This window comes from Rissa tridactyla, chromosome Z (genome assembly GCF_028500815.1).
Source record: "Rissa tridactyla isolate bRisTri1 chromosome Z, bRisTri1.patW.cur.20221130, whole genome shotgun sequence".
In the NCBI taxonomy this organism is placed as follows: Eukaryota; Metazoa; Chordata; class Aves; order Charadriiformes; family Laridae; genus Rissa; species Rissa tridactyla.
Window position 1 is genome coordinate 10,939,952 of NC_071497.1, and position 16,946 is coordinate 10,956,897.

General features: G+C 47.5%; 1 protein-coding gene across 2 annotated transcripts in view; it reads right to left on the reverse strand.

The window, feature by feature from the left end:
- The window catches only part of PLPPR1 (phospholipid phosphatase related 1), a 137,094-nt gene extending 134,902 nt beyond the window's left edge, over window positions 1-2,192 (reverse strand). The window contains exon 1 of one of the 2 annotated variants that reach the window (XM_054186304.1): window positions 2,055-2,192. The gene's annotated coding sequence lies outside the window, so the exon portion shown is untranslated. The remainder of the gene's footprint in view (window positions 1-2,054) is intronic. The other variant, XM_054186303.1, reaches the window with a different exon arrangement.
- Window positions 2,193-16,946: the final 14,754 nt, after the last annotated feature.

The following is a 16,946-nucleotide window of genomic DNA, read 5'->3' on the forward strand; positions in this document are numbered from 1 at the left end:
TCTGATGTCTCATCAACCAGAAAAAAAAAAAAAAAAAAAGCATGGCCTTTATTGTGTATGTTGAAACACATTAGAAAGCACCAAAAAACAGGACCGTTGTGCCCAGTAAGTCTACATATTCTGAGACAAGTTCACATCCACCATCAAGGAAGAAACAGCACTCAGTATCATCCTTGTTGATACACGTGGGTTTAGCATGTTTTTCAGCATCACTGGTTTTCCACCCAGAGTGAGCATAAGCCAACATTGAGATATGCCACGTGAGAGCCAGCGATGAACGTTGAGGAGAGGAATACAAATAAATAAGGAGAGGTAGCAGCGAGCTGTTGTCATAGCTCCCAGTACTTGACAGATCCTCAGGTGATGTAAATTTTTCCTGCCCTGTGTCAAGCCTCCAAAGCAGGTTCTCCTCCTACACGGTACATTGAAACTTACCTATCGACAAATGCAGAAAAGACTCCCCCTAAGGTCTTACCTGTCTTTATTTTTAGAAATAGCCCCCCAAATAATCACACCTGAGAGCAGTGAGATGACTTTAAAAAAGAGGGAAGTCCACAGGGATGTCCTTGGACTAAACTGGATCCTGAAATTCAAAGGCTGAGGGCAGTCACACCGGGCATCCTCTGCCTCAGAGGTAACCCCTTCTGCAGTAACTCTTCTGGAAACCTTCTTTCCCAAGTCAAACACAACAGCCCACTGTACAAAACTGAAAGGTTTTGTGCCCAACAAAAAAAACATGCAGAAATCTAAGCACAGAGCCACGATCTCTGCTTTCCCTCACCATACCCTTCTCATCTGCAGGGTAGGTGGGGGGGTGTCACCTGAAGGGAGGATGTCACCTGAAGTCCCTGCTCTGTCCCAGGTGGTCTTCATGCCCGCACAAAGACCACATCACGTGCAGCACCAGCACTGTTACTCCTACCCATTTATTTCTTAAGTAGGCGCCCAGAGGGATCAAGACAACTATTGTACAACCTCAGATATCGGATAGGAAATCTCATCTCACTACCTGCAAGCTTTAAATAACAGCTGATCAAAATGCCTGCATTTTTTCCTTTTTGGTACCACCTAGGTTTTCTAGAGATGCAAAAAACACTCTGGGTCAGGTCTCTCAAAACGTCCAAACCCGCCGGGGACATTGCATATGGTGACATTTTCACGTCCCTGCTCCAAAGCCTCTTTTCTCTGCGTGCAGTGTATCCATCACGCCCCGCTGCAGCACGGTCTTCTCCCAAACTACCCACCAACTCCGCAGAGCCTGGAGGAGAAGACCACCATCGGGTAACAGTCACCGAAACGTGGTGTCCGCCTTCCGCGACCGCCGCCTCTCCGTGAGAATCCCGGCTCCGGCCCCACTCGGGGCGCAGACCACCCACCACAGACGGCGTGGGACGGTGCCGCGGGCTGCCAGGGGAGGGTGTCTGCTCCCCCGGGGACCCCCACTCCGGCCCGGTGCCAGCCCGCACTGCCCCGCCGAGGGGGGGAGCGGAGGCGACGGTGAGGGACCCTCCGTTGCGGGAGTGGGGGGGGGGGGGGGTTCCCGCCTGGACGGGGCGGGTTCGCCGCCCCACGGCGGGGCGAGGGGCCGCCCGACACCTTCTCCCGGGACAAGAGCCGCCCCCCCCGGCAAAGGCACCGCGGTCACCGCGTCCGAGCGCGCTCCTCGCCCCGGCGGGCCACCCCTCCTCCTCCTCCTCCGCTCGCCCTCTGGCGACCGGCGAGCCCGCACCGGCCCCGCGGGCTCCGCCGCCTCCCCGACCACCGGCACCCCAGGGAGGCCGGAGGCGCAGCAGCGAAACCCGCACGCTGCCGCATCCCGGCGGCAGGACGAGGGGCGGGGGAGCTGCGGGGGGGGCAGCAGCCGCCTCGCCCCGGCTCCCGCAGCCCGAGCGCCCCCCGGGCCGTGCCGGGCTCCCGCCGCCTCCCCGAGCCCCCCGCACCCGCGGCCGCAGGGCTCCCCCCTCCACCGCCCCCGTCCCTCCGCCCCCCGGGGGCCGCAGGGCTCCCCCCGCCGCGTTCCCCCCGCCGCGTTCCCCCCGCGCAGCCCGGCTCACCCCGCGGTGCGGCGCGGCGGCCCCGCTACGGGCGGCGGTCTCCATGCGGGCGGGCGGGCAGCGCCCGCCGGCCGGGCATCGTGGTCCGCGCTCCCTCCTCGGCGCGGCGGAGCGGGGCGGGGGCCGGGGACGCCCCCCCTGCTTCTTCCTCGCCCCCTCCCGCCCCCTGATTCTCCCTAAGGACGCCCGCAGCACGACCGGCGCGGCTCCTTCCCCATCGCCCGCCTCTCCCCCTCTGCCTCCCCGGGCGCCGGGCCCGGCTGTCAGCCGCCCCCCGCCCCGGCTGCGGAGCGGAGGGAGGGGACGGGGGCCGGCCGGGGAGGGGCGGGCGGAGGGGAGGGGAGGGAGCGGGATCCCCCCCGGGCGCCACCGCGGCTCCCCCCGCCCGCCCCGGCGCTGCCGAGCCCCCGGCCGGCCCCGGCGCCCGCCTTTGTGCCGGAGCCGCCGCTCCCCGGGGCTCCCCCCGCTCCCACTCGCCGCGGGGCAGGGGGCGGCACGACCCCTCCCCGCGCCCGGCACATTTCTACCTGCCGTTCGGCAGCCGGCGGGCAGAGGCCGGACGCGGCCACGCAGCCCCCTCCTGCCGCTCCTCCCCCGGCCCCGCTGCGGGAAGCGCCCAGCTCCAGCGGCGGCAGCCGCATCCCCGGGGGCTGCGGGGGATGCAGGACTGCGCACCCCCAGAACAAGGGGTTGGGGAGGAGAATGAACGCGGGGAGCAAAGCGAACAGGCGGAGGGTGAGATCTGGGTGACTCGCAGCAGCGTGGGTGCACCTGAGCCCAGGGATGCTGCGGTGAGGGGACCCCGGCAGCCCGGAGCGCAGCCGTGCCCGTGGCAGCAGGGTGGGATCCAGCCCCCGGCCCAGGTCCCGGCGTCGCTGGTGCCTCCGGTCCCCGAGCCTCATCCTGCGGGCGCGGGGCAGCGGGCAGCGCTGCTGGCCACGGCTGCTGCGCGGGGCTCGGACCCAAAACCCGCATCGCCCCGTCCGCCCAAGCAGCTCTTGCTGTGCGGGAGCTGCCGGGACACTGAGCTTCCAGAACCCGACATCACCTTGTCTCAGCAAGTGTCACTGGCGATCTCAGTGAGAACACCAAGAGAGGAGCTTGCGCTGACTCTGTGTGAGGCTCGGATTTGCCTCCAGGTCTCAGATGTGTTACCCGAAGTCAGAAAGGTACCGCCCCAACTGTACGCAAGCCAAATTCCCAGTTGGCAGGGCAAAGAAAAGGTGACCCAGGAGTTATTCCACTGCAAATGAGCGCCAAGTCCTGGCTTCCCACAAGAGTGTGAAGTCCTCTTGCCAATATGCCTTCACTGTAAAATGGAAAAAAATAGCATCCACAAGCTAGAGTAAATAATGAAAACACTATTTGTGTCTGTGAAGGAATGGAGTTTCATTCTCCAGCGTCCAAGGTAGCTGCAGAAGTGTTTCTGGGTACTTCATTACCCATCCATTTCACAGATGGGAACCACAGTGCCAAGATGGGCACTGTGACAGGGTGCCTTGCCCAAGATCAACAGAAAGCCCAGACTGTTTGCATCTCACCAGCATGCCCCATGGGCCACTTTGACTGATGAGCACAAGCAGACGAATGGTGTAGAGTTATCCTCTTAAGGCTGAGAAGTATTAAGTTTTGTCTGCTGCAATGCAGAGGAAAACATAGTTGTGTATCCAGATCCCTTTTCCTTTGTAAGACATCAGGAGCACAGGCAGAGCTCACTGAAGACGTCAGGGAGGTATTCCTGTTCGTTTAAGCAGTGCAACAACATGGGCAGCGTTGGTCTGATCATACCCAAAGACCAATATTTACCAAATAGATCAATCATTTTAAGTTAATTTGAAGCATGACTGCTTGGACACTAATATGAAAATGCCTTCTTTGCAGCTTCACATCCCCGTGATTTCATCTTTTCTTTCACATGTCTCCGTAAGAGAAGTGGCATCTACTGTCCTTGGTGGATGTGGAGGAGGGAGAGGGAAACCCAAAACACCAACATGCTGTTGGTTGCTGCCATTTCCCTACTTTGCATCATCAGCAAGCCTAGCAGAAGCAGAGCAGGAAGGCGGGATTTGTTTTTCCTCCTGCTTTTTGGTCATATGGATTTCTGACCTGCTTATCATTTCAGGGAAGCTCAGCAGGGCATGAGGTTTTCCTTCCTAGTGTGGGTGTTGTGTGGCTTGCAAGGAGCTACAGCAGCAGCAACAAGGGCTATTTTTAGCCTAAAGTAGGCCAGGCAGTTCCAGAAGACATATCAATAAGAGGAACATTTGGGAACAAAACAAGCAAACAAAAGAGAAAACAAACTGAGAAATGTAAACAAGAATCATCTTTTACCAGAAGCACTTGCTAAATAGTAAACATGTAGAAACTGCATCCTGCATCTCAGGGGATGTGACCCCACCCCACAAAAACCAAACAAATGCAACATCTCAACAGAACTTGTTGCCTTCAGAACAAAGTACCTTGTTTTAGTGCCATACACCTGGACTGGGATTTTTAGAATTGCCCAATTCAGCAGTTTTCAGTATGCATTCATTTCCAAGAAAAACCATACCTAGCCCGCTAATTTAAGTAGATATTAACCTCCTTCTTAGAGTTCGGTACACGTCTATATTTTGAATCAGAGTGTAGCAGGTACCTGAAGTGCATTGAAACTGGTTTCCCAGCTTGGTGGGAGAATACCTGCCCACATTTGTTAGTGAAATCCTGGGAGAAAGGTGCTGCTCTCTATGATTAGCTCTGTACAGTATGCAGAAAAAAAAGGTAAGGGTATGCAACATAGGAGAAAGATTCATTTTTTTACTGCTAAAAGCAACAAATTTTAGTTTTCAATCAACGTTAATTCGGGGGTGGGACATGGATATCTTTCAGGTCTCTCATTTAGTATTGGAATTGGAAGAATAAATTGCAATAATTCAGCAGTCTGTAAATCTTCATGGACGATTGAGTGTAACGACATTCACCACAACCACATGTGTACTTCCCACGTGGACTCACATAGCTGGTTTTTACTGTTTGTTTTTTTGTTTTTTTTTTTAACTCCTGGTAGTAGTTTCTCCTCTTTCCAGAAAGACGCCTCATGTTCTGACTCTCCTTATAGTATGAGTCATTCCCTTGAAGCTCATTACAGGACACGTTCAATGCTGTTTGCTTGCCTGTGTGTTTGGGTAGATCCAATCCAGAAACAATCTGTGTCACCATAATCCTTTAAGAGCTGAAGCTTGTGTAGCACAACATATAGGTTGTAAGCAGTTTCCCCTTTGTGCAAGGGATCACAATAAAACGGTATAAGTCTCTACCAGGAGAGATATGGCTGTGTAAGTCCTACAATCATGTGTTATTCCATTCTGTCTTACAGTAGGATGCTCGTAGTGGCAACAAAAGTGTTTGCTGTACTTAGCATGCATTTGCTTGCTGTTAATTTCATGAGGCGACTTCCTCAAAAAGAAGAAAGAATCAGCACTTTTTGCTTTATTCCTCTAATTTATAAGCACCTCTTCGATGTCCCCATCTGACTTTTTTCTGCACTAGTAGGAATAAATAGAAGGTTTCAGGTGAAGTCGTGTCAGAGTTTAGTGCATATGAATTCCACATAAGGCCTGTCTGTTATCATCCGTCAATAGACTTGCCCCAGTCGCCTCTTTGGTGTGCAAAAGCATAGACTTTCTGCAAAGCTTTTTGAATCCAGATAGACTTTTAACTGTTTCACTGACCAGAACAGCTGCATCTAATTCATGCCCACACCTATCTGTACACGGAGCAAGAAGATGACAACATACATATGCACAGATCAAATTGCATCTGTGGGATTTGTGTATAAGGCATGGAGATGCAAAGTTTGCAACCAATATAACAAAAAAAAATTTAGGACTTACTTGGGGATTTTTTTTAGCTGAGAACATTCTGTCTAAGAGCGCTGCACTTAACTTAATCATCTTTACAGAGTGCTTGTCAGGCAGCAGTGACGGGCTACCAGTCTTAGGTCTGCCTGAACCAATTTAGGCTAGACGTCTGCAAAGCACCTAAAGCTAACCAGGTGCCTGCTGGTGGCAGGTCAGGCAGGAGTTAGTTAGGTAATTTGTCAGTCAGGTGTCACTCTGGAAAGCCAGGGCTGACTGCTACAGAGCTGCTGGTGAATTCAAGCTTGGGATACTCCTTTTCACTATGGTTTATTTTCTCCTGCTATCTTGAAATGACATCACACACCCCTCATCCCTAGCTAGACACTTAACCATACCAACTGTTACGGTGTTAGATGTTTCTGGTTGAAAATTCAGTGCACTTATTTGCAAGTATGTCAGTCGTCACAGTCTCAATAGCAGGGCACGCTGCTGTAGTACTGTCTTAAAATCTAGATTTACGCAGCTTCCTTAGATCACAGATTGAAAGCTCAGTTTCTCTAAGAGCTGAGGGGGCCTCAGTAGGCCACCATCACATCCAAGAACTTCCTGAAAGGACAGGAAGGAGACAACATCCCTACCCTGATGTGAAGCTCCCCACCAGGCACTGGCCGGACAGCAGAAGTGCCACAAGCCCAACTTCTCAGCAGTCAGCCCAAGAGGCTTCCCATCTCGACTGTGCCTGCCAAATAGGCCGGAGTCAAGCAGCAGCTGAAGAGAGCTTCTCGTGACTAATTATGAGTGATCTGTCAAATTGCCGAAGTCCTAAAATAGGTCAGGACCGCTTTTTTGCTGGACTCTGTCTGACCAAACAAGCTCTCGACCACTACAGTCCCTGCGGCGGTGTGCTGCAATGGGCAGAAGACCTGGAGGGGGGAAGAGAAAGTAGCAGACAGGCATCAAGGATTTCCTCTCGCTCTTCGCAGACTAGGCACTGCATAGCTAATTAGTTGCAGGAAAATGCACCATCTGTTTCGCCAATGTAAGATAACATTATTCCACTTCAGCTTCAGGGAAGACCAGTTCCATAAACAACACCGTACCCAAAACCTCATGTAAGATGCACCCTTTTGGCCACAGGGAGATATGATGGGAACTGCTATCCTCATTAAACACTCAGTAGACTAAATGTAAAGACCAGTTTCTTATCTGAGAACAAAGGATTCAAGCATAAAGCACCAGCTAGAGCCCACAGAGAGGGAATAGACCAGCTTCTAACACGTCACATTGCTACTACAGGTATGAAAATTTTTTAGCTGCCAGTGACACAAAAGAAGTCTTCACCATGGAGAAGATTCATGGGGAATGGGAATAAAAATCTGGCAGGAGGGATGTGAATACAATGAGCAACGCACCCCGCAACCCAGAGAATAATCCAGATTATTCACTCTTTAAGGAGGGGGGAACCAGCTTCCTGCTTTTCAACATCAGATTGATGCTTTCTAGCAAAAAAGCCTCTATACGCATACATATACAGACACACACAGAAGGCTGCTGATAGGGTGTGATACACCTGACTTTGGGAAAATCATCTCAAAGCTTTATGACAGCAAATTACACTTGCATAATGAGGTGTACTGGCAGGCAAGCTCAAGCTGGGTGGGTGTGTAGGCAGGTAGTATGCAACTTAGAAAGCTGTTTCCTTAGCACATGGCATACATAATTTTCTTCAAGCTTTCTGAACATCATCCATCGTACTAAAAAGCAGTGAATTTAATCTCCTAAATGAGATAAATTCTGCTAGACCTAGTGCCCTGAACAGTTGGCTGGGCAGGAGAAAAGCCTTACAGGCTCCTCATATTCTTAGGCACGAGGATTTAGGGAGGTTCAAACAAGCAAAAATGTAACATCTCTCTCTACACAAGAGAAGAGGCATTAGCAAAATAAGCAAATTTATGCTTGCAGAACAACCATATCAAATTGGTGGAGACTACATCTTCAGCCTAGCCCACAAGTAAGTAAATGAGTCAGTGTAGCATGCAGCTGTTTGCTCTCCAGTCTAGTCTTTAGATTTCAGAAATTACCTCTGTAAAAGCTTCAGGGTCGGGTCGAGTCTTTTTTTTTTAATTTCTTAAGTAAGAATCAGTCTCAAAGCACAAGCAAGACTCAACAAATGAGACCCCTCCTAATTTTTCTGTGAGTAGGTCTGCTTTGCAGTGGCTCAGATTTGTCTGAGTTGCAGACCTCAGAAATAGGAGAGGTTGTCCTACACAAAGATATACCAATGTAGCTAAATTGGTAACCCTGCTATTCATATATTTTCATATCAACTCACAGTAATTTAGCTTGTCTCTCTTAATTTGCTGAATTAGATTTTAGCTCCTAGTTTCTAACCAAGCTATGCAAGATTTTCCCTGGTGCATGTTCTCATGTTTTCAGTTTACATTCTTATTTTTCATTCTTGTACAAATGTGTTGAACTGCATTTTCTTTTCAGGTAAAATTCATACTCATCAGGATTCCATTTTAGCACTCAAAGCTAGCCATTCCCTTTCCACCTTTTTTTGCTTGATTTTGAATGCTGCTTTGAAAAGTGTATTCCATTTTTGAAGGTTGAGCAGCCTCTGTGCCAAAATGTAACCAACTACTTTTGACGAATCAATGAAATTTCAAAACAAAGGACCATAATCTTGTGGCCTACACAAGCCACAGTTGGTACTTTGGTGTTTGACACTTGATCGGATGTGTTCATGCTGCAATTGCACCTTAAGCTAAAGTCCAGCAGCACTCAAAAGTCAAGCAAGTCTTTTTGATCATGAAATCCATCGGTGTATCCCTGGACCTCTTCATCCTAGAGGGAAGGCACAAGCAACAGCTCTTCTAAGTGCATTTTAGTCTCATCTCCAAGGACGAGCATTTGAGTGCGCTTACTGAGCTATTTAGCCTCGTGCTGCAAGATCTGCACTAAAAATCACGGTTGGGGCTGCAGGCAAATGACGAGAGCACTGTCTGGGCTCTGGCCTGAGGTTAACCAAACTTAACAGGACATGGAAAAACATTGGACACAGCATAAGAAAGCTGTTGGACATAACAAATAGCAGTCTGAGGCGCTGACAGAAGTTACAGATGGTGCCATGAAGGATGGCCGTATCTCGCAGGCAGCTAAGGCGGAGTTGTATAAGACATGGCCAAACTCCACAGATAACTGTGGGGAGAGCTAAGGAACTTTTGGCAAGCACAGTGTTGAAAAGCTGCCAAACCCAGGTAACTGTATTGGGTATATCACATCAGACAAAGATTACCTAGATAACAGTACCAGAAATACCAAGTTTGGTGTCTGTGGGGAAAAAGTAATTTGAGGTGGGTTGTTGATTTGGGAGGTGACTGAGGTGGACATAAGAAGGTACGAGGGTGGTGAAATGGAGAGTTAAGAAATGGCAAAAGGGATAATAAGGTCTGCAGATGATGTGAGTGGGGCTGTCTGGGGGTAGCCATCAGGCAGCCCTGCACTCGGGCACGGCAGCTGGATCAAGAAGTGAATAAAGCCCATAGCTACATCTTCACCTCAGCCTCAGGAGGTTGGGAGCAGTTCACCTCTCTACCTGGGTGGACTAGATCAAGCATCCTTGTAAGACCGTGCGGGCCCCGTTCCAGGTCAGCCAATGGCTCCCTGTCAGAGCTCCCACATGCCTGTCCTTCCTCTGATCTCTGATACTGCTCCAGGGAAGGACCAAGAGATTTACACCTCGACCATCCCACCATCCATCTCCTTGCCTCCTAACCCATTTTCAGTGCCTGATGTTTTGTGGTTCCAGGTCCAAGCTGTCTGTCATTTGCAGCAATGATGAAGCACGGAAGGACCAAAAGCAGCTTTGGAAAACCTGACCTGCCAATGTTAGGGTCACAAAGAGTTGTTAGATATATCAGTGTCTATTACTTTTCTTTTTCTCCGGTGTAGGATTAATTTTAAAAGCCCTTTAGCAAGGAAATCACTTGCCGCCAATTTAAAATGAGTTGCTTTCATATCAGCCAAGGACTTGGTCTTCCCTGCCCACTCCACCTCTTTCCTGCACAGGAGCTTCCCCCTCTGTGCTCATCTGCTTCCTCATGACTCCATAGCAGAGCTCAAAAGTGAGTGTGATGCCTCTGAGCGGCAAGCTTTAAATCAGATCAAATGCCAAGGTGAATTTGTTTCCATGTGCTCAGCCTAACAACGAGATCAGCATGCAATAATACAGTGCCTGAAGTTTAAAACTAATTTGAAGTTTGTAGGACAGCTCTCTAGAAAATAGGTTATTAAGAAGGGTTGTAATTATTGAGTTTAATTACACTGTCATCTGTCATTTTTTGTTAAGTCCAACTAGACAGTGTGCAGCAGCTGAGAATCAGGTGCAGAAGTCATAATGATAATTTTGGTCAGTCAGGAACCTGCACACTGAACTAATGTGGCAGTTGGATAATGCTTATGTCAAAAAAGTTGTGTGGTTTTATGGGGAAATGTGGCATCACACACATAAGACCATTCAGGGTAACTGCTTCATTTTACAAGGCTTGATATTAACCTCCTCATTCTTCTGGCAAAGTAGATTTTCCATCAGGTGTGAGGAATGGAGCTCCAGGAAGGCTGCTTGTGAAGTTGGCGGGTTTAACAACTGGAAATGCAGCCTGGAACAATAACTTCTTTAGAAGGTACTATTTGAGAATAACCTCATTCTGTCAGCGAGTGCTCCTCACAAGAGGAGAGCAGAAGACCCACTCTCGGTGCTTCCTTCCCACTTCAAGAAATGATCTATGAGTGATGACTGAACTGCAACCAGCTTTTTTTAAAAAAAAAAAACAAAACAACAACAACCAAACATTACAAGGAAGGAAAGGGCCAGAAGAGGAGTTCCTGCAGACCATTCCAGATTTACTGCCCATTGCATTGCTATCCGCAGCTGTGACACCTAGATTTGGGAGGTTTGTAATCCAAATCTTGCACTGTATCAGCACCAGCCAGCTTCACAGTCCCTCCAGCTCTACAGCCCATCTTGCTCAGACTTAGGGGCAGGTGCCTGGGTGTTTCCTGGATGAGCAGAGCAATGTATGGGGTCCTGACAGCACAGGGTTCCCCCAGGACTGACCACACCAGTGTCTGAAAATAGCTGTGATAACTGTGACTGTCTTGCTGGAAATCTGTAGTTTCTGCTTTCTCTTCTTTCAAAGAAAATTTTGCATCTTTGGTGGGGGAAAAAAAAAAAAAGATTCAGTCTGGTTTTTGCAGTATTTGATCTTCTGTAGAAATGAAAGACAACAGAAGGCACTGTGTTACAAGAAGGATGTCTGCTTTTGTTAACCAGAGACAAGAAATGATAAAAGTTGGTCACTTTTGACTCTGACCTGATTCAGCAGCTCTTATTAAATACAGGATATGCATTTGGCTTTCTCCCCTTTTGCGGAAAAAGTGGACCACTCCAGCTCATCAGCAGGCTGGTGTTGCATGCCACCCTCAACAACACTATGATGATTGATCATGGAATCATAGAATCATAGAGTCATAAAATCAGAACAGTTTGTGTTGGAAGGGACCTTAAAGGCCAGCTAGTCCACCCCCCCTGCAATGAGCAGGGACATCTTCAACTAGATCAGGTTGCTCAGATCCCATCCAACCTGACCTTAAATGTCTCCAGGGATGGGGCATCTACCACCTCTCTGGGCAACCTGTGCCAGTGTTTCACCACCCTCATTGTAAAAAAATTTTTCCTTACATCTAGTCTAAATCTACCCTCTTTTCGTTTAAAACCATTACCCCTTGTCCTATTGCAACAGGCCCTACCAAAAAGTCTGTCCCCATCTTTCTTATATGCCCCCTTCAAGTATTGAAGTGCCACAATCAGGTCTCCCCAGACCCTTCTCTTTTCCAGGTTGAACAGCCCCAACTCTCTCAGCTTGTTCTCACAGGAGAGGCATTCCAGCCCTCTGATCATTTTTGTGGCCCTCCTCTGGACCCAGTCCAACAGGTCCATGTCTTTCCATGAATGGAGTCTTAAAAAAAAAAACCCAACCTGGAAATTTTTATATACCTATACCACTTGTATAGAGGTGACAAGCCATTGCCAGCCAAATCAAAGTGTAGGCAGAGTAAGAAATGCCATTGCAGCTACAGAGCACTTTGTGTGGCACCACCAATAACATACTGCCCTCTGGACGTGGCTAAGGCAGTCTAAGTGTCAAGAAGAGGGTAAATTGTAAAGGCTTGGCAGATAGGCTTAGCTATCAACCAACAGAAAAGATGTATTTCATAAGAGACCCAAGGCACAAACATGAAGCAGGAAAGACTTTTCTCCTCTGAGAACAGCTTCACACGTAGGGCCTCTCTAGGTTTTTTGTGATGCATTTGATTGTACTGTGGCTTGCCCAGGTGTGCACTTAAGAACAAGGAGAATACACCATTGACTTGATTACAGAGACTGCCAGGGGTGCTTCCAAGGTGTGACCAGACTTCTCTGCCTTATTCATTCCAGAATTTCCTTGATTAAAGAGGGTCATCCTCAGTGTTTGGAAGGAAAAAGAAAACGAAGAGAATTCGGCTCCATTGAAGTTTGTTTCCTCAGTTATAGAAAATGCTTCCTCTGTGAAAAATATAGCAACTATGTACTGTCAGTGCCACTTCTCTTTGATGGGTAGAAGACACAGGAGGGACGATGGAGAAGAACCTACACATTTTTCATCACCACCTTTTGCCCTGCTCGGTTTAATACAAGATACAGGAGCACCAAGTATCACAGAATAGGATTTTTATCAGGTACAAACATTTTTACTTTGAGTTGACTTAATTAGATTTACAATACCTAGAAGAGTTTAGAAATATTAGAAAACACATTTAGTTTATGTAATTACTGTATACATGTGATTGCTTTCTCTGTTCTCAAGGGGATCACATTTAGCTCTCCAAACACCAGATGCTACATATTTACATTTCACAGGCAGGTAGAGGTCATTTTCAGATCAACCATGATTGTGCTCTTGAAGGGCCAGACGCACAATCTGGTGCAGAGGAATTGTTTCCCTGTACATGGGCAGATGTACCACGAGGGTGTGTAGAATCGCAAGTAGGGGTGATTCATCCTCGACAATCAGAAGTTTAACACACCCTACCCAACAGTCTGAGCAGAGCAGCTGTTTCCTAACATTGATTCTTATGGCAGTTTCAGGATACACCCCAAAACCTGATACCCCAGTGCTTCATAGTACCTCAGGGTTTTAAAAGGAAGTGTCTTCTTTAGATCATTGCAATCAGATTGGTCTGAGGATCTTCCAGAGACCCTAACCATGACCAGGTATCTCGTGACTGTAGGAATCAGAGATACCAGAATCAGCAGAGGACTTGAGATTATCAGATCAAAGGATCAAAACAAGCCCTACAGCTGCTAGATCTACAGCTACATAGATATTGTTCTCTGCCATCAGAAAACCAGGGTCCGATCAATACCTGGGTCTAGTTTTCAAGCCTTGAAAAGCCTGGAGCTCTTTGGTAGTTTCAGACTGGGAGTGGAAAGCCAGGCCCTTGGGGGAGTTGAAAGGAAATAGCAGCTGGTCAAAGAGACACCGGAGTGGCGTTCCTGGACAATACCAAGGAGGATAAAATTTAAGTAGTTCATTTTGGTCCTAAATCAGTTGCTCTCCTAAAATTGAATGGATAGTAAATGTCAATTAAATGTAATGACAAGCTCAATTCACATATCTCCTCCAGGACGAGAACAATTTAGAAGTGATGAATATAAAGAATTTGGATACTGAGGTTGTTGCATAGTTTCCTAGGCCAAGTAATGATTGGGTTCATTCACCTGCTTTAGAGAGGTTCTGATTACTGATAAAAGAAGGGGAAATGAACAGAGAGGTAATGAGAGAGAAAATGCAAAGGATTAACTGTTAAGGGAGCAGGCAGAGTAGAAGCAGCTCCATTCTTTTTGTCCATCCCAGACCTTACTGAAGAGCAAAGCTGAGCTTTTACCATGAGTCAGAATAGCCCTGTGTTGGTACAAGCAGCAGGAGCTTCCTGGGTGTCAGGCAGCTCACTGGCACCTGATGATTTCCTCCAGCTCTTCTCCTGCGTAGCTGCGAGGTCTCCTTGGGGCGCCAAGTGAGTGCCCAGCACCTGGCTTGTTAGAACGAGGAGAGGATGAGGAAGGAAAGGTGACAGGCAATAACACACCCCCTGGGCTGCTTCAGGACCGGTGCTGCAGATTCCCTCCTAGGGCAGCGTTAACTCCTTCCACTGGGATGAGTCCTCGGCACTGGCTTGACAGCACCGATTAATTCTGGTAGACAAGATGAGCCTTAGGACAGAGACTTCCCTCAACCAAATTCCCCTTCCCTATCTCTGTCTGTCCCCCTGTGCCAGCACCACCAGGGACCTCCATGCTAAAGAGGACCGAGGCGTTTCCATACCACCTCTCCATGAGCTTTCAGACATACATTAGGCTGAATCCAAAACTAAAATTCATCTTTGTTTAACCAAACATGGGAACTGGGAGTGGCAGAAGCCCACACTCCGCTTGCTTTAGAAGTCTGAAGACTGCAGCTATTGCAGGAGACTCTGGCTCCAACTAACCCATGGCACTGTCTCTCAGAAATGACAAACGGATGCCTCTCTGCCTCTGTCAGATTAGAAGAAAACTTGAACCTTAGCCCTAGATGTGAATATCTCAATAGCAAATGGGCAACTGTTTAATGAATGAGATGTTTCTACCATCCACCTTCGTGGTAATTGTGCCGGAGTGTGATACCCACCACCTTCTTCTGAAGTTGAAGGGAAACAAGGCAGGCAGGAAAGAAAGGTTCATTGCAGTAGTTTCCTGCGAGCAAAAGGAACGTGAGTAGCACCAGCATGGTCACACCTTAATTTTATTAAATAAAATAAATATTGTGATCATCTAACTTGGGGCTATTGAAGGAGGGTAAACAGGATTGCACCTGTATTATTTTGTCTCCAAGAATATTCTGTCACCTCTTAGAACCAATTTCACTTGGAAGGAATAAGAATGGTCTTCCTGTCCCCCTGTACTTAATGACTGTCACCTCAAGGTGAGACACTGAGCACAATGAAACAGATGAATTACGTCTGTTATTAGGACATGAATGCCAGATACTTTTTCACTATAAAAACGGACTATTGTGCAACAATCAGACCTGCACCTCTCCAGAACACTTACGAGGCACCACTGCTTTCCAGGTAGTACTTGTCCTGCATTAACTTTTGAGAGGAAAGTAAAGAATTTGGTTTCTACCAGCATTGGAAAATGAGGCAAAGGCATGAATCTGGACTTGCAGTGCTTCTATGCCTGCTTCTCTTCAGACATTCCGAGTTTGTGTTTGTTGACACTCCCCACAAAATAGAGTTATTTGCAAGATTCAGATTTAGAATTTGTTAAAAATGCAAGGAATTTTTTTTTCCTCCACAAAAATCAGGTGTGGGAGGATTGGCATTTCAGTGGTTTTAAGAGAAAAAGATGTTTTTTTCCAGGTTGGTGGCATCAATGTTTTTTAATGCCTTCCAGCAGATGATCTTAGTTCACACTAATCTAAACAGAAATGGAATCTCAATTGCAGCAAAGGCTTCCTTTTCTTTGTAAACTCTTAAGATGTGACTATTTAAAAAGTGAGGGTGTTGTAAGCCCTTGGTTTATTTTTAAGTTTAGGTACCTCAAATACTACTTGAAATTGCTGAGTACAGAAAGATGCTTTGGAGAAAACAGAATTGTTAATATATCATCCGTTTGCACTGGGCATCTGAGTTGAATGATAAAAGCAGATGCAGACTGTAAGGACCCACCTGTTAAAGGAAAATCAAATGCCAAGAAGAGTTCAAACAAAGACCATGTCTTAATTTTTATTACATATGGATATGCAACTTCATTTGTGTAGGCAAGAGAGGTTTGACATAAACCTGTACTCAAAAGACACAGAGGACTGTTTTCTCCCTCCTCCTGTTCTTCCTTCCCCTACACCCTCAACGGGGATTCAACCTAAATGGGTCATGAATCGACTAACTTTGATGTGAATGGTAAACACTTCATCTTCTACTCTACAAAGCCTGTTGGTTAATATTTATAGGGATTGAGGAATATTAAGTTCTTTGAGAAGGAGCATATATATTCCCACAAATACAGGGGAGGGATGGAGGGAAAGAGATTGTCAAAGTTTACAAAGACATCGTATCGTGAAGAGCCTTGTGAAGACATTAGATGGTGAAGGAGCCAGTTATTTACAAAAGGAACTCAGTTATTTTAATGAACACATTTCATGAAAGTTTAATACTGTCTTATGTTGTGCATCTTAAATCTCAGGCTCCTGAAACAAGGTGATCACATGCTAATCTCCACTTTCCCTTTTCATCCAATATTGTTGTTAAATGCATTAACCCTAACAGCTCAAAGGAAAAGCAGAGAGCTTTCAGATGCAGAGCTTCAAAACTTTTGATTTATGCAAGCTTTTTGATTTTAGAAAGTTTTGCTTCATCTTTGAAAGCGCTGACATTGGGCTTCTGTTGGAGCCCTAGCAGACAGGACAAATCATAAAGCCTCTCCGAGTGCTGGGATTTTTTTCTCAAAAAAAATAATGAATGAAGCATGCAGAGAGTGTAATTGTTACGGTGCCTCAGCCTGGCACCGAGCAGAGATCCGGCAGCAGGAGCTCCGCTTTCACCCAGGAGGAAAGCTCTAAGTCTTGCATCCTTCATCTCACCCTCAGCCCTTCTCCACTCCACAACCCTGTGGGTATCCCCACGTTCCTGACATTTCTAACCTGATGTGTGTTGGAGGTTTTGGTATTACTCTTCACCTTTCTGTTTTACCACTCTGTTCATGCACAGGGTTTGTTTTCCTCTGCTCTCTGCCATTTGAAGAGGAGATGTTATTCCCCCTAGTACTCTGCCTCCCACATCTTATTGCTTCATGCCCCATCATACCCTGGTTGGAGTAATTTGTGCTTCAGCATCTTGGAAGATTTTCAAATCCTTTCCCCTGCCAAATGACTGTTTTCCCTTTCTCATCACCTTTGGTCTCAGCCCTCCTCAG